This window comes from Solanum lycopersicum, chromosome 11 (genome assembly GCF_036512215.1).
Source record: "Solanum lycopersicum chromosome 11, SLM_r2.1".
NCBI lineage: Eukaryota > Viridiplantae > Streptophyta > Magnoliopsida > Solanales > Solanaceae > Solanum > Solanum lycopersicum.
The window spans coordinates 21,225,105-21,243,776 of NC_090810.1; the positions used below are offsets into that span (position 1 = coordinate 21,225,105).

The 18,672-nt window shown below is 52.6% G+C and overlaps 1 non-coding gene and 1 pseudogene across 1 annotated transcript; both read right to left on the reverse strand.

Annotated features, from left to right (window-relative positions):
• Window positions 1-758: 758 nt before the first annotated feature.
• On the reverse strand, window positions 759-5,953 carry LOC138339778 (28S ribosomal RNA; annotated as a pseudogene).
• Window positions 5,954-6,163: 210 nt separating this feature from the next.
• On the reverse strand, window positions 6,164-6,319 carry LOC112940602 (5.8S ribosomal RNA). The gene has a single exon (XR_011212781.1). It is a non-coding gene; the product is annotated as a 5.8S ribosomal RNA (ribosomal RNA).
• Between the last annotated feature and the right edge of the window lie 12,353 nt (window positions 6,320-18,672).

Sequence of the window (18,672 nt, forward strand, 5' to 3'; positions counted from 1 at the left end):
CAAGGGCGGTGATGTCATGCCACGCCCGACGTTGCCAGCTGTGTGCTGTCCAAGGGCGGTGATGTCATGCCATGCCCGACATCGTCCAATCGTGCGTGTAGTCAAAGGGAAGTGACGTCATGCCATGTTAGACGTTGTTCCACCGTGTGTTCTGTCCAAGGGCAGTGATGTCATGCCATGCCTGACGTCGTCCGACCGTGTGTGCTGTCCCAGGGCGGTGATGGCATGCCACGCCCGACGTCGTTCGACCGTGTGTGCTGTCCAAGGGCGGTGATGGCATGCCACGCCTGACGTCATTCGACCGTCAGAGCAGAACAAGGGCGTATTTTGCAGTCCAGGCCTGTTCTGCGCAGGACTCGTCTGATGCCGCTTGGCCGCGAACGTGCTGTGTACGCAGACCCATTTTCCCCTTGACATCTAACTTGGCTTTAAGAATCGCACCTGACATTCCGAAAATCTCTTATAGTGACATGTCATTAGTCCCTTAATATGTCATTAGGCTTGATAAGTGAACTTAACTTCACGAAAACCTCGCAACGGGGCTTAGTTATTGCACAAGTGTTTGACCGTCGTAGAACGTATAGCTCAACACTTTGTGGCAGACTAATGAACTTCACGTGCCATGTTACTTCCGGTACATATATTTCAACACTTAGTTATTTTTTCCCCTTCCAAGGATGCAAGCAGCAAGCGAGCCTCTCATTTGAAAAGTTAGAAATGATTGGATTTGATTTTGGGGGAGGGGGAGTGTGGGGGGGACGAATCGGAGCGACAAAGGGCTGAATCTCAGTGGATCGTGGCAGCAAGGCCACTCTGCCACTTAATAAACCCCGTCGCGTATTTAAGTCGTCTACAAAGGATTCTACCCGCCGCTCGATGGAAATTGTACTTCAAGGCAGTCACCGCGATGCTTCCGTCGCAGCGACTTAGCAACCGATTCGTGCCCTTGGGGGACATAGGCCCCTACTGCGGTTCGGCAAGAGGACGGCAGGTGCATGTCGCTTCTAGCCCGGATTCTGACTTAGAGGCATTCAGTCATAATCCCAAACACGGTAGCTTCGCACCATTGGCTTTTCAACCAAGCGCGATGGCCAATTGTGTGAATCAATGGTTCCTCTCGTACTAGGTTGAATTACTATTGCGACACTATCATCAGTAGGGTAAAACTCACATGTCTCAAGACGGTCTAAACCCAGCTCACGTTCCCTATTGGTGAGTGAACAATCCAACACTTGGTGAATTCTGCTTCACAATGATAAGAAGAGCCCACATCGAAGGATCAAAAAGCAATGTCGCTATGAACGCTTTGCTGCCACAAGACAGTTATCCAGTGGTAACTTTTCTGACGCTTCTAGTTTTGAATTCCGAAGGTCTAAAGGATCGTTAGGCCATGCTTTCACGGTTCGTATTCGTAATGGAAATCAGAATCAAACGAGCTTTTACACTTCTTTACCACAAAAGATTTCTGTTCTCGTTGAGCTCATCTTAGGACATCTGCATTATCTTTTAAAAGATGTGGCGCCCAAGCTGAACTCCCCACCTTATAATGTCTTCCTCCCGGATCGGCCCGCGAAGCGAGCCTTTGGTCCAAAAAGAGGGGCAGTGCCCCACTTCCAATTCACGGAATAAGTAAAATAATGTTAAAAGTAGTGGTATTTCACTTTCGTCTTTCGACTCCCACTTATATTACACCTCTCAAGTCATTTGATAAATTCGGACTAGAGTCAAGCTCAACAGGGTCTTCTTTCCCCGCTGATTCTTCCAAGCCCGTTCCCTTGGCTGTGGTTTCGCTTGATAGTAGACAGGGACAGTGGGAATCTCGTTAATCCATTCATGCGCGTCACTAATTAGATTACAAGGCATTTGGATACCTTAAGAGAGTCATAGTTACTCCCGCCGTTTACCCGCGCTTGGTTGAATTTCTTCACTTTGACATTCAGAGCATTGTGCAGAAATCACATTGCGTAAACATCCGTTGGGACCATCGCAATGCTTTGTTTAAATTAAACAGTTGGATTCCCCTTGTCCGTACTAGTTCTGAGTTGGTTGTTCGACGCCCGAGGAAGGCCCCTGAAGGAACCGCTCCATGTCCTTCCCCCGTCCGGCACGCGACGACACGCTCTCGCCGCGGGAGCAGCTCGAGCAGTCCACCGACAGCCGACGGGTTCGGGACTTGGACCCCCGTGCACAGCCCTCAGAGCCAATCCTTTTCCAAAAGTTACGGATCCATTTTGCCAACTTCCCTTGCCTACATTGTTTCATCGACCAGAGGTTGATCACCTTGGAGACCTGATGCGGTTATGAGTACGACCGGGCATGGACGACATTCGGTCCTCCGGATTTTCAAGGGCCGCCGGGAGAGTATCGGACACCATGCGATGTGCAGTGCTCTTCGAGCCGCTGGACCCTACCTCAGGCTGAGCCGATTCCAGGGTAGGCAGGCTGTTAAACAGAAAAGATAACTCTTTTCGAGGCTCCTGCCGACATCTCCGGACAGGCCCCTATCAATACATGCCCTTACATGCGCTGTGCATGTGGCGCGTAGAGTTAGCCGTAACAAGAGCTCAAGAACTCGCCACTCGCCGAAAGCACTTCCGTTTCCACACCAAATGCCATTATAAACCTGAGAAGTTCACTCGGCGGCGCATGGTGGCCCCGCAGATGTCGCTCGCATGTTTTTGTAAGCGCCCAAAGGCATATCACGGACGAGCCATGCATGTCGTCAAGCGCCCACGCAACATGCCTACTAAGCCCACAAGACGCCCATGACGTCCACCTTGTAACGCCTCAGTCGCCCCGCAGACGTCGTCGGCATGTGTTTGCAAGCGCCCAACGGCGTTGCACGGACGAGCCATGCATGCAATCAAGCGCCCACGCAACACGCCTACTAAGCCCACATGACGCCTTTGATGTCTACATGCTTTCGCCTCAGTTGCCCCGCAGACGTCACTGGCATGTTTTTGTTGACGCCCAACGGCGTAGCACGGACAAACCATGCATGCCGTCAAGCGCCCGCGCAGCACACCTACTAAGCCCACAGGACGCCCATGACGTCCGCCTACCACCGCCTCAAATGCCCCGCGGACGTCGCGGGCTTGTTTTTGTAAACGCTGAACGGCGTAGCACGGACGATCCATGCATTCCATCAAGCGCCCATGCAGCACGCCTACTAAGCCCACAGGACACCCTTGAAGTTCGCCATCCTTCGCCTCAGCTGCCCCACAAACGTCGCTAGCACATTTTTGTAGACGCCCAACGGCGTAGCATGGACGAGCCATGCATTGCATCAAGCGCCCACGCAGCACGCGTACTAAGACCACATGACGCCCTTGACGTCCGCCTTGCTTTGCCTCACTCGACCCGTCGACATCGCCGACGTATTTTTGTAAATGCCCAACACTGTAGCACGAACAAGCCATGCATGCCATCAAGCGCCCACGCAGCATGCCTACTAAGCCCAAAGGACGCCTATGTCGTCTGCCTGTCTGCGCCTCAGTTTGCCTCCAACACCTCTACCCCCCTTATATATGCTTAAAAAAGTTTACCCATGTGACAGGAGTAGACATGGATTTTCCAGAGAATCATAATAGAAATGTACAACCCAAATATGCACTTTCAAAGGTACAAACACACATTACCTTTCATAAATAACTTCAATATATATAAAAAAACATTTTTCATCATTTTTTTTAATTTTTATTTTTTTGAAAATTCCGAAAAATTAGTAATAAATTAATAAAAATAGGGAAAATATCAGAAAAAATATGAAATCAACTCCAAAAATTCACAAATAAATATGGGAACCTTAAAATAAAAAATTTAATAAATTTTAATTTTTAAAAGGAGACGTAAAAAATTAAAAAACGTAAGAACAAATTATAAAATAATGATTAAAAGTCGGAAAAAATACAGAAATGATCGAAAACACTTCTATACATGTCAAATTAATGATAAAATATATATTTGCACAAATAAAAGATGTTTCAATATCGTACGAACTGTAAAAGTAATAAAAATGCTGCGAAAGAGCCACGTTTGGTGGAAACATTAGAGAATAGATAATGGAAAGTCGATGAATATGTTTGTTTTTCCTGGAGGTTGTTTCAAAATCCTTTGATTTATGTACGGCATGAACATCTGCATCTATCGTCTAGAACTCGAACAATGTCGCGCAAGCCAAGACCGATGCGGGCAGGCCACGGCTGACCACTGTGTGCAAGCAGGTCCGACGACGGACGACCGTTCGTGCTTTCCAAGGGCTATGATGGCATTCCACGCCCGACGACAGCCGGCCGTCTGTGCTGTCCAAGGGCGATGATGGCATGCCACGCCCGACGTCGTCTTACCATCTGTGCTGCCCAAGGGCGAAGATGGCATGCCACGCCCGATGTTGCCCGACCGTTTCATCTAGTCCAAAGGCGATGATGGCATGCGACGCTCGATGTTGTCCGACCGTGTCAGCTAGTCCAAAGGCGATGATGTCATGCCACGCCCGATATCGTCTGACCGTGCGTGCCGTTCAAGGGCTATGATGGCATGCCACGCCCGACGATGGCCGACCAACCGCGCCCTCCTACTCATCGAGGCCAGGCACTTGCCCTAACGACCGGGTGTAGATCGCGCGCTTAAGATCCATCCATTTTCGGGGCTAGTTGATTTGGCAGGCGAGTTGTTACACACTCTTTAGCGGATTTTGACTTCCATTACCACCGTCCTCCTGTCTTAATTTACCAACACCCTTTGTGGGATCTAGGTTAGCGCGCAGTTTGGCACTGTAACCCGGCTTCCGATTCATCCTGCATCGCCAGTTCTGCTTACCAAAAATGGCCCACTTGGAGCTCTCTATTCCGTGGTGTGGCTCAACAAAGCAGTCGCACTATCCTACCTATTCAAAGTTTGAGAATAGGTCGAGGGCGTTGCGCCACCGAGGCCTCTAATCATTGGCTTTATCCGATAGAACTCGCACGCGAGCTCCAGCTATACTCAGGGAAACTTCGGATGGAACCAGCTACTAGACGGTTCGATTAGTCTTTCGCCCCAATACCCAAGTCAGACGATCGATATGCACGTCAGTATCACTACGGGCCTCCACCAGAGTTTCCTCTGGCTTCACCCCGCTCAGGCATAGTTCACCATCTTTCGGGTCCCGACAGGTATGCTCACACTCGAACCCTTCTCAGAAGATCAAGGTCGGCCGGCGGTGCACCCCTCAGGGGGATCCCACCAATCAGCTTCCTTACGCCTTACGGGTTTAATCGACCGTTGACTCGCACACATGTGAGATTCCTTGGTCCGTGTTTCAAGAAGGGTCGAATGGGGAGCCCACAAGCCAACGTCTGGAGCGCGCAGATGCCGAAGCACGCCGGAGGCGGCGCTTCCTTCCACAATCGGGGAGACGGGGTTCCATGGTCGTATTGAGAGCTCGGGATTTGGCCTCCCCACCAATCCACGTTGGTCCACGCCCCGAGTTGATCGGCGGACCAGCTCGTCACCTTTCCACATTCGATCGAGGCGCATCGCCATCCCCCATCCGCTTCTCTCCGGATAATTTCAAGCACTCTTTGACTCTCTTTTCAAATTCCTTTTCATCTTTGCCTTGCGGTAGTTGTTCGCTATCGTTCTCTCGCAAGTATTTAGTATTGGACGGAATTTACCCCCCGTTTTGGGCTGCATTTCCAAACAACCCAACTCGTAGACAGAGCCTCGTGGTGCGATATGGTCCGGTAACGATAGGGATCTCACCCTGTCCGGCGCCCCCTTCCATGGGACTTGGGCCCGATCCACCGCTGATAACGCTTCTCCAAACAACAATTCGGACGACAGAGACGCCCAATTCTAAGGCTGGGTTGTTCCCGGTTTGCTCGCCGTTATTAGGGGAATCCTTGTAAGTTTCTTTTCCTCCGCTTATTGATATGCTTAAACTCAGCGAGTAATGTCGCCTGACCTGGGGTCGCGGTCAGAGCGCCTGGTAAGGCGCAGTGAGGGTCGGGGAGTCCGGACGCGTGACAGGTCGTAGTTGCGACAACAAGAGAGAATTGAGTTTCAACAACCCCTTGCCGCGACGTCCGTCGACATGGACTCACATTTAGGCCGGGCGCACGGGAGGCCAGCTTTCGCCCCCGCGTTCAGCCTTGCGACGTGCACCTAAGGACAACGCGATGCGTGACGCCCAGGCAGACATGCCCTCGGCCAAATGGCTTCGGGCACAACTTGCGTTCAAAGACTCGATGGTTCATATGATTCTAATATTCACACCAAGCATCGCATTTCGCTACCTTCTTCATCGATGCGAGATCCGAGATATTTGTTGTCGATAGTCGTTTGTGTTATCAGAGCAGCGCGCATCCCCCCATGATCCGTGAACAGGGCGCGAGGGGAGGGCTGTTGTTTGTAGTATTCATTGGCACTTTCCACGCTGAGGTTCGGTGGTCACCAGAAGAGCTTGCGCGCGTCGAGCGACAGGAGGGAGGCGCACAACGAGTGAGCTCCGCCCCCAGGTGTTTAAAACGAGTTTGCAGGTCATTCTGCTGTACAGGTTTCGACAATGATCTTTTCGCAGGTTCACCTATGGAAACCTTGTTACGACTTCTCCTTCCTCTAAATGATAAGGTTCAATGGACTTCTCACGACTTCGTGTGCAGCGAACTGCCCATGTCACCGCGATCTGAACATTTCACTAAATCATTCAATCGGTAGGAGCGACGGGCGGTGTGTACAAAGGGCAGGGACGTAGTTAACGCGAGCTGATGACTCGCGCTTACTAGGAATTCCTCGTTGAAAACCAATAAATGCAATGATGTATCCCTATCACGATGAAATTTCAAAGATTACCCGGGCCTGTTGGCCAAGGCTATAAGCTCGTTGAATAATCAGTGTAGAGCGCGTGCGGCCCATAACATCTAAGGGCATCACAGACCTGTTATTGCCTCAAACATCCGCGGCCTAAAAGGCCGTAGTCCCTCTAAGAAGTTGGCCGTGAAGGGATACCTCTGCATAGCTGGTTTGCAGGATGAGGTTTCATTCATTAACGGAATTAACTAGACAAATCGCTTCACCAACTAAGAACGGCCATGCACTACCACCAGTAGAATCAAGAAAGATCTCTCAGTCTGTCAATCCTTAATATGTTTGGACCTTGTATGTTTCCCCGTGTTGAGTCAAATAAGGCTGCAGGCTCCACTCCTGGTGGTGCCCTTCCATCAATTCCTTTATGTTTCAGCGTTGCAACCATACTCCCCCCAGAACCCAAAAACTTTGATTTCTCATAAGGTGGCGGCAGAGTCCTAAAAGCAACATCCGTTGATCCCTGGTCAGCATCGTTTATGGTTGAGACTAGGACGATATCTAATCATCTTCGAGCCCCCAAATATCGTTCTTGGTTAATGAAAATATTCTTGGAAAATGCTTTCGCAGTTGATCATCTTTCATAAATCCAAGAATTTCACCTCTGACTATGAAATACGAATGCCCCCGACTGTCCCTGTTAATCATTACTCCGATCCTGAAGGCCAACGTAATATGACCGAAATCCTATAATGTTATCCCATGCTAATGTATACAGAGCGTAGTGTCACGACCCACCAGATACCCCGGCAGATCGCGACCCGTCCAGGCAGCCAGCAGCAGGCGCAAGGGGCAGACTGCCCAAGCAGGCCAGCAGGCAAAGGGGCAGGCAGCAGTTGGAGGGGCAACCGTTTCAGCAGTTTCAGCTGTCACAGCAGTTACAGCCATTACAGCTGTTACAACAATCAATGGGGCGGCAGTTTCAAGCCTTGGAGAGGCTTGGCAGAACGTGGGGCAGACTAGTTGAGGCTAGGATTCCTTTTTTGGAAGACTTAGAAGCATGTCTTGTGGGCATGGACTTAGGGGTTTGTATATAGTGTAGCATTTATTTACTCTTAGTCATTAGAGTAGTATAAATAGGTAGTCATTGTATTTGTAATACATCTATCAACCAACATATCAATACAAGTCTTCTCTTCCAAATCTGTCTTTGTTTTCTCTTTCTAAGTTCTCTTAGCGATCCAAGTAGAGGAAGGCTTACTTGAGTCTACAAGATCGTGCAAGAATCGTGAGTAGACCATCAAGTGCCGCACGGAGTATTGTCCGATTCGAAAAGTCCATGACAATTGGTATCAAAGCAGGTTCATCGTAAGAGAATGACGAACGACGGAGACGGCGCTAGCAGCACCCCCAACGTCCGCACTGATGGTGGCAAGAAGAACAAGAAAGGGAAGAAACAGCAGACGGGTAATGAACCCAATCTTTCCGGACTTCCCCAAAATGTTCCTCCACCTAGTGTTCCTACACCAAGCAAAGGGCAAACATCTCTCCCTCCCCAGATTGTCGATGGAAGTGACGTAGACATCGACGAGGAGTCCGTGGACGTTACTGCCGGACCGGAGTGGATTGCAAGGGTCGAAATGGCGATGCAAGCCGTTGAGATCATAGGCCAGCGCTTGAATAGAACAGGCAGAGATCTCAAAGCTCTTGAAGAGTACTCCCTTGAGGAAGTTGAGAACATCCGGAAGGAGTTGGTGGTACACCAGCAAGCCGAGTACGAGACAAAGAAGGCCATTACTTCCTTAGAAATAAGATTTAGGGAAGCACATGGCACAATCGAGTCGCTTAAGGCCAAGGTGGCAGCACTCGAGGAGGATAGAGAGGTTGGTGGATCCTCATCACATGACCGGGAATGGGAAGCCAGAGTTGAGGCGCCCAAGCCACTAGTCTTCATAGGCGTCCGTGACGCGCAAGCAGTGGATAATTTCCTTTGGCACTTGGAGAATTATTTCAAGTGTATGCGGGTCCGTAGTGATGTGAACAAGATCAACACGGCTGTGTTGTATCTTTCAGAGTTGGCCATGTTATGGTGGAAGCGTAAAGAGTCTGACATCGCAAAGGGGACGTGCGCGTTGAACACATGGGAGCAGTTCTGTGTGGAGTTCAAGAAGGCGTTCCTCCCTAGCAACGTTGTCTATGAGGCAAAGCGTAAGATGCGGGAGTTGAGACAAAAGGGCAGCATACGCGCGTATGTGCGGGAGTTTACCACCCTTAGATTTCAGATTCCCGACATCAAGGACGACGACGCATTGTTCTACTTCATGGATGGGCTGCAAAATTGGGCCAGAACAGAGTTGGAACGGCGGCAAGTCAGGACTGTAGACGACGCCATTACGCAGGCTGAAGCCTTGACAGACTTCAGGCAAGAGAAGTCTATTAGTGCCAAGGAGGATGACGAGATAGGCAGTCATGATGATAGTGGGGACGACAGTGGTGAAGGCGAGGAGCAAACGCCACAACCCAAAAGGCGTGACACCTACGGTTCTAGCGGCAAGAAGCCCGGAGATCGTGGCAACACGGTAAGGGATTCCAAGGATGGTTTCTTCATATGCAAAGGGCCGCATGGTTACAAGAGATGCCCTGAACTGAAAAATCTTGGTGCTATACTCCGTGAGCGGAAGGAAGAGAAGGCCAAAGAAGAAGTCGGGGAGACTAAGCAGTTGGGCGTGGTAAGCCTATGCGGGGCATTCATCGAGCAACCATCGACGAGGCCAAGGCAAGATAAGACAAGGCAAGCGGAGCCAAAGCATGCTGACAAGGGACTAGCAAAGTCTATGGCTTGGGCTCAAACAGTCGACATCACGGTTAATGGAAAACCTGCTTGTGCGTTGGTCGACACCGGTGCTGAGGTCAATGTTATGACCAAGATGGCAGCAAAGAGGTTGGGGTTGCGATATACTTCAAGCAATGCCCAAATAAAGTCTGTCAACGCATCACCGACTCCTATAGTTGGAGTAGCACACGGTGTGAACATCATGGTAGGCGATTGGCAAGGGAAAACCAAATTCATCATCGCCCCCCATCAACATGTTTGATGTTATTCTTGGCAGAAGTTCTTCCAACAGTGCCATGCAGTAACCGATCCTCATCTCCAAAAATTGACAATCATGGAGAAAGGAAGGGAATACATAGTTCCCATGGTGAAGGCACAAGCGACGGAGGGACAGGCTAGACTGACAGCCATGAAGCTCGAGAGGGGCGACGTGAAAAGAAGGTTAACACCGACAACAACCATTGCATGTTCGAGAGAAGACAATGGTGCTTGAAAGTCCATGCCACCGCGCAGTAAGAGGGTTCCGAGTAGGAACGCTGACATGATGAAGAAGCCGCCAGAGCACTTGTCTCCATTGAAGGAGGAAGTTCGGAAGATCGGGTCGAGAAAGGACGGGACATCGATGAAGAGGGTGCTCGAAGGGATTGTCGAGTACGCGAGTTGATGGTCGCCCGGCAGAACTCAACGCCGTTACGGACGCAATGCGACGCGGATGTGGCATCATCAGGTGGGGGAGTTTGTCACGACCCGCCAGATACCCCGGCAGATCGCGACCCGTCCAGGCAGCCAGCAGCAGGCGCAAGGGGCAGACTGCCCAAGGGGCAGACTGCCCAAGGGGCAGACTGCCCAAGGAGGCCAGTATGCAAAGGGGTAGGCAGCAGTTGGAGGGGCAACCGTTTCAGCAGTTTCAGCTGTTACAGCAGTTACAGCCGTTACAGCTGTTACAACAATCAATGGGGCGGCAGTTTCAAGCCTTGGAGAGGCTTGGCAGAACGTGGGGAAGACTAGTTGAGGCTAGGAGTCCTTTTTTGGAAGACTTAGAAGCATGTCTTGTGGGCATGGACTTAGGGGCTTGCATATAGTGTAGCATTTATTTACTCTTAGTCATTAGAGTAGTATAAATAGGTAGTCATTGTATTTGTAATACATCTATTAACCAACATATCAATACAAGTCTTTTCTTCCAAATTTGTCTTTGTTTTCTCTTTCTAAGTTCTCTTAGCGATCTAAGTAGAGGAAGGCTTACTTGAGTCTACAAGATCATGCAAGAATCGTGAGTAGACCCTCAAGTGCCGCACGGAGTATTATCCGATTTGAAAATTCCGTGACAGTAGGCTTTCTTTGAGCACTCTAATTCTTCAAAGTAACAGCGTCGGAGGCACGACCCGGCCATTAAACGCCATGAGCGAATCGCCCGACAGAAGGGACGAGACGACCGGTGCACATCTAGGGCGGACAGGCCGGCCCATCCCAAAGTCCAACTACGAGCTTTTTAATTGCAACAACTTAAATATACGCTATTGGAGCTGGAATTACCGCGACTGCTGGCACCAGACTTTCCCTCCAATGGATCCTCGTTAAGGGATTTAGATTGTACTCATTCCAATTACCAGACTCATGGAGCCTAGTATTGTTATTTATTGTCACTACCTCCCCGTGTCAGGATTGGGTAATTTGCGTGCCTGCTGCTTTCTTTGGATGTGGTAGCCGTTTCGTAGGCTCCCTCTCCGTAATCAAACCCTAATTCTTCGTCACCCGTCACCACCATGGTAGGCCACTGTCCTACCATCAAAAGTTCATAGGGCATAAATTTGAATGATGCGTCGCCGGCACGATGGTCGTGCAATCCGTCGAGTTATCATGAATCATCGCAGCAACTGGCAGAGCCCGCATTGACCTTTTATATAATAAATGCATCCCTTCCAGAAGTCGGGGTTTGTTGCACGTATTAGCTCTAGAATTAGTACGGTTATGCGAGTAGTAGATACCATCAAACAAAGTATACCTGATTTAATGAGCCATTCGTAGTTTCACAGTCTGAATTTGTTCATACATACACATGCATGGCTTAATCTTTGATACAAGCATATGAATAATGGCAGGATCAACCAGGTAGCACTCCTCAAAAGCCGTTCGATCGTGTTTGCCGTCCAAGGGATATGATATCATACCACGCCCGATCTCGTCTGACCGTGCGTGCAGGTCAAGGGCGATAATGTCATGCCATGCCACGCGTCATTCTATTGTGTGTGCTGTCCAAAGGTGGTGATGTCATGCCACGCCCACCGTAGTCTGACCATGCGTGCCGTCCAAGAGCGGTGATCTCCTACCACACGCGACGTTATCCTACCGTGTGTGCTGTCCAAGGGCGGTTATGGCATGCCACGCTCGCCGTCATCCGACCATGTGTGCTGTCCAAGGGCGGTGATGGCATGCCACGCCCAACGTCGTCTGACCGTCTGTGCCGCCCAAAGGAGATGATAGCATGCCACGCCCGATGTCGTCCTTCCTTGTATGCTGTCCTTAGGGGTTGATGGCATGCCACGATCTACGTCATTCGATTGTGTTTCCCGTCCAAGGGAGATGATGGCATGCCACGCCCGACGACGTCCGACTGTGTCAGCTAGTCCAAAGGCGATGATGGCTTGCCACGCCTGACGTCATTCAACCTTGTTTGTCGTTCAAGGGCTATGATGGCATGCCACGCCAGACTTCATTCTACCGAGTGTGCTGTCTAAAGGCGGTGATGGCATGTCATGCCCGATGACATTTGACCGTGTGTGATGCCCAAGGGCGGTGATGTCATACCACGCCCGACGTATTTCGACCGTGTGTGCTTCCCAAAGGCAAGATGGCATGCCACGCCCGACGTCGTTTGACCGTGTGTGCTGTCCAAAGGCGGTGATGGCATGTCACGCCTGACGTCGTTCAATTGTGTTTGCCGTCCATGGGCTATTGTGGCATGCCCCGCCCGACAACGTTCGATCGTCTGTGCTGCCCAAAGGCGATGATGGCATGCCACGCCCGACGTCGTTCGACCGTGTGTGCTGTACAAAGGCGGTCATGTCATGCCACGCCTGACGTAGTCCGACCGTGTGTGCTGCCCAAGGGCGGTGATGTCATGACATGCCCGACGTCGTCCGATCGTGTGCTTTCCTATGGCGGTGATGTCATGCCATGCCTGACCATGCGTGCAGTCCTAGAGCGGTGATCTCATGCCATGCCCCACGTCGTCCTACCGTGGGTGCAGTCCAAGGGCGGCGATGGCATGCCACGCCAGACGTCATCCGACGTTGTGTGCTATCCAAGGGCGGTGATGGCATGCCACACCCGATGTCGTCCGACTGTTTGTGCTGCCCAAAGGCGATGATAGCATGCCACGCCCGACATCATCTGACCGTGTGTGATGTCCCAAGGCGGTGATGGCATGCCACACTCTACGTCGTTCGGCCGTGTTTCTCGTCCAAGGGCGATGATGGCATGCCACGCCTTACGCCGTCCAACTGTGTCAGCTAGTCCAAAGGCGATAATGTATGCCACACTCGACGTCGTTCAACCTTGTTTGCCGTTCAAGGGCTATGATGGCATACCACGCCCGACGCCGTCCGACTGTTTGTGCTGCCCAAAGGTGATGATCGCATGCCACGCCCGACGTCGTTCGACCGTGTGTGCTTTCCAAAAGCGGTGATGGCATGTCGCGCTCGACGTTGTTCGACGGTGTGCGCTGTCCAAAGGAGGTGCTGTCATGCCACGCTCGACATCTTTCGACCATGTGTGCTGCCCAAAGGCGATGCTGGCATGCCACGCCCGACGTCGTTCGACCGTGTGTGCTGACCAAAGGTGATGTTGGCATGCCACGTCGGCGTCGTTCGACCGTTTGTGCTTCTCAAAGGAGATGATGGCATTCCACGTCCGACGTCATCCAACCATATGTGCTGTCCAAGGGAGGTGATGGCATGCCACGCCCGATGTCGTCTGACTGTCTGTGCTGCCCAAAGGAGATGATAGCATGCCACGCCCGACGTCGTCCTTCTTTATGTGTTGTCCTTAGGCGTTGATGGCATGCCACGCTCTACGTTGTTCGACCGTGTTTCCCGTCCAAGGGCGATGATGACTTGCCACTCCTGATGCTGTCCGACTGTGTCAACTAGTCTAAAGGCGATAATGGCATGCCACGCCTGACGTTATTCAACCTTGTTTGCCATTCAAGGGCTATGATGGCATGCCACGCCTGACTTCGTTTGACCGTGTGTGCTGTCTAAAGGCGATGATGGCATGTCACACCCGACGACGTGTGACCGTGTGTGATGCCCAAAGGCGGTGATGTCATACCACGCCCGACGTCTTTCGACCGTGTGTGCTTCCTAAAGTCAAGGTGGCATGCCATGCTCTACGTCATTCGACCGTGTGTGCTGTCCAAAGGCGGTAATGGCATGTCACGCCAGACGTCGTTCGACCGTGTTTGCCGTCCATGGGCTATTATGGCATGCCCCGCCCGACATCGTTCGATCGTGTGTGCTGCCCAAAGGCGATGATGGCATGCCACGCCCGACGTCGTTCGACCGTGTGTGCTGTACAAAGGCAGTGATGTCATGCCACGCCTGACGTAGTCCGACCGTGTGTGCTGCCCAAGGGCGGTCATGTCCTGCCATGCCTGACATCGTCCAATCGTGTGTTGTCCTATGGCGGTGATGTCATGCCATGCCCGACCATGTGTGCAGTCCAAGAGTGGTGATCTCATGACATGCCCCACGTCGTCCTACCGTGGGTGTAGTCCAAGGGTGGCGAAGGCATGCCACGCCAGACGTTATTCGACCTTGTGTGCTATCCAAGGGCGGTGATGGCATGCCACACCCGATGTCGTCCGACTGTTTGTTCAACCCAAAGGCGATTATAGCATGCCACGACCAACGTCGTCAGACAGTGTGTGATGTCACAAGGCGGTGATGGCATGCCACGCTCTACGTTGTTCGACCGTATGCGCTGTCCAAAGGAGGTGATGTCATGCCACGCTCGACGTCTTTCGACCGTGTGTGCTGCCCAATGGCGATGCTGGCATGCCACGCCTGACGTCGTTCGACGGTGTGTGCAGCCCAAAGGTTATGTTGGCATGCCACGCCCGACGTCGTTCGACCGTTTGTGCTTCCCAAAGGAGATGATGGCATGCCACGCCCGACGTAGTTCGACCGTGTGTGCTGCCCAAAGGGGATGATGGCATGCCACGCCCGCGTCATTTCACCGTGTGTGCTGCCCAAATGCGGTGATGTCATGCCACGCCCGACGTCATTCGATCGTGTGTGCTTCCCAAAGGTGATGATGGCATGCGACGCCCAATGACGTTCGACTGTGTGTGACGTCCAAGGGTGGTGATGTCATGCCACGCCCGACGTCATTCAACCGTGCGTGCCGTCCAAGGAAGGTGATGTCATGCAAGTCCCGACGTTGTTCGATCGTGTGTGTTGTCGAAGGGCGATGATGTCATTCCATGCCCGACGTCGTCCAACCGTGCGTGCAGTTCTAGGGCGGTGATGTCATGCCACGCCTAACGTCGTTTGACCGTTTGTGCTGCCCAAAGGCAATAATGGCATGCCACGCCAGACGTCGTTCGACCGTGTGTGCTGCCCAAAGGCGATAATGCAATGTCACGCTCGACGTCGTTCGACCGTGTGTGCTGTCAAAAGGCGGTGTTGGCATGTCACGCTCAACGTCGTTCGACCGTGTGTGCTGTCCAAAGGCGGTGATGTCATGCCACGCCCAACGTCGTTCGACCGTGTGAGCAGCCCAAAGGCGATGATGGCATGCCACGCCCGACGACGTTCGACCGTGTGTGCTGTCCAAAGGCAATGATGGCATGTCACGCTTGACGTCGTTCGACCGTGTTTGCCGTCCAAGGGATTTGATGGCATGCCACGCCCGACGTCATTCGATCGTGTGTGCTGCCCAAAGGCGATGATGGCATGCCACACCCGACGTCGTTAGACCGTGTGTGCTATCCAAAGGTGGTGATGTCATGCCATGCCCGATGTAGTCCGACCGCGTGTGCTGCCCAAGGGCGGTGAGGTCATTCCACGCCCGATGTCATCCTACCGTGTGTGTTGTCTAAGGGCGGTGATGACATGCCACGCCCGATGTTTCCGACCGTGTGTGATGTCCAAGGGCGGTGATGGCATGCCATGCCCGACGTCGTCCGACCGTTTATGCTGCCTAAAGGCGATGATAGAATGCCACGCCCAATATCGTTCTTCCGTGTGTGCTATTCCAAGGCGTTGATTGCATGTCACTCTCTACGTCATTCGACTGTGTTTCCCGTCCAAGGCCGATGATGGCATGCCACGCCTGATGTCGTCCGACTGTGTCAGCTAGTCCAAAGGCGATGATAGCATGCCACGCCTGACGTCGTTCAACCTTGTTTGCCGTTCAAGGGCTATGATGGCATGCCTCGCCCGACTTCGTTCGACCGTGTGTGGTGTCTAAGGGCCATGACGACATGCCACGCCCGACGTCGTTCGATCGTGTGTGTTGCCTTAAGGCGATGATGGCATTTTACGTCCGACGTCGTTCGATCGTGTTTGCCGTCCATGGTCTATGATGGCATGCCATACCGACGTCATTCGACCGTGTGTGCTGCCCAAAGGTGATGATGGCATGCCACGCCTGACGTCGTTCGACCGTGTGTGTTGTCCAAAGGCGGTGATGTCATGCCATGCTCGACGTAGTCCGACCGTGTGTGCTGCCCAAGGGCGGTGATATCATGCCATGCCCGATGTCGTCCGACCATGCGTGCTGTCCAATAGCGGCGATGTCATGCCACGCCCGACGTTGCCGACCGTGTATGCTGTCCAAAGGCGGTGATGTCATGCCACACTTAATGTCATCTGACCGTGCGTGCAATTCAAGGGCGATGATGTCATGCCATGCCACGCGTCGTTCTACCGTGTGTGCTGTCCAAAGGAGATGTCATGCCACGCCCGAAGTAGTCCGACCATGCGTGCAGTCCAAGAGCGGTAATCTCATACCACGCCCGACGTTGTCCTACCGTGTGTGCTGTCCAAGGGCAGTGATGGCATGCCACGCCCGACATCATCTGACCATGTGTGTTGTTCGGCGGTGATGGCATGCCACGCCAAATGTCGTCCGACCGTCTGTGCTGCCCAAAGGAGATGATAGCATGCCACGCCCGACGTCGTCCTTCCTTGTGTGCTATCCTTAGGCGTTGATGGCATGCCACGCTCTACGTCGTTCGACCGTGTTTCTCGTCCAAGGGCGATAATGGCATGCCACGCCCGACGCCGTCCAACTATGACAGCTAGTCCAAAGGCGATGATGGCATGCCACGCCTTACGTCATTCAACCTTGTTTGCCTTTCAAGGGCTATGATGGCATGCCACACCCGACTTCGTTCGACCGTGTGTGCTGTCTAAAGGCGGTGATGGCATATCACGCCCGACGTCGTTCGACCGTGTGTGCTGCCCAAAGGCAAAATGGCATGCCACGCCCGACGTCGTTCGACATCGTATGCTGCCCAAAGGCGATGATGGCATGCCACGCCCAACGTCGTTCGACCGTGTGTGCTGTACAAAGGCGGTGATGTCATGCCACGCCTGACGTAGTCCAACCGTCTGTGTTGCCCAAGGGCGGTGATGTTATGCCATGCCCGACGTCATTCGACTATGTGTGCTGTCCAAGGGCAGTGATGGCATGCCACGCCCGATGTCGTCTGACCGTCTATGCTGCCGAAAGGCGATGATGGCATGCCATGTCCTACGTAATTTGACCGTGTGTGCTGTCCAAAGGCGGTGATGTCATGCCACGCCCGATGTAGTCCTATCGTGTGTGCTGTCTAAGGGTGGTGATGGCATTCCACGCCCAACGTCATCCGACCATGTGTGCTGTCCAAGGGCAGTGATGTCATTCCACGCCTGACGTCGTCCGACCGTACGTGCAGTCCAAGGGCGGTGATGTCATGCCACGTGCAACATTGTTTGCCCGTGTGTTATGTCCAAGGGCGGTGATTTCAAGCCACGCGTGACGTCGTCCGACCGTGTGTGCTGTCCAAGGGCGGTGATGTCATGCCACGCCTGACATATCCGACCGTGTGTGCTGCCCAAGGGCGGTGATATCATGTCATGCCCAGCGTCGTCTGACCGTGTGCTATCCAAGGGCGATGATGTCATGCCATGCTCGACACCGTCCGACTGTGTCAGCTAGTTTAAAAGCGATGATGGCATGCCACGCCCAACGTCGTTCGACCCTCTTTGCCGTCCAAGGGCTATGATGGCATGCCACGCCCGACGTTGTTCGACCCTGTGTGTTGTCCAAGGTCCATGATAGAATGCCACACCCGACGTTGCTCGACCGTGTGTGCTGTCCAAGGGCTTTGATGGCAAGCCTTGCCCGACGTTGTTCGACCGTTTGTGCTGCCCAAAGGCGATGATGGCATGCCACGCCCGATGTCGTTTGAGCGTGTGTGCTGTCCAAAGGTGGTGATGTCATGTCATGCACGACGTCATTCGACCGTGTGTGCTGCCGATGCATGCCACACCCGACATCGTTCTACCGTGTTTGCCGTCCAAGGGCGATGATGGCATGCCACGGTCGACGTAATTCGACCGTGTGTGCTGTAAAAAGGCGGTGATGTCATGCCACGCCCGACGTAGTCCTATCGTGTGTGCTGTCTAAGGGTGGTGATGGCATTTCACGCCCAATGTCATCCGACCATGTGTGCTGTCCAAGGGTAGTGATGTCATGCCACGCCCAACATCGTCCGACCGTACGTGCAGTCTAAGGGCGGTGATGTCATGCCACGCGCGACATTGTTCGCCCGTGTGTTATGTCCAAGGGCGGTGATGTCAAGCCACGCCCGACATCGTCTGACCATGTGTGCTGTCCAAGGGCGGTGATGTCATGCCACGCCTGACGTTAACGATCATGTGTGTTGTCTAAGGGCAGTGATGTCATGCCACGCTCGACGTTGCCGGCTGTGTGCTTTCCAAGGGCGATGATGTCATGCCATGCCAGAATTCGTATGATCGTGCGTGCAGTCCAAGGGCGGTGAT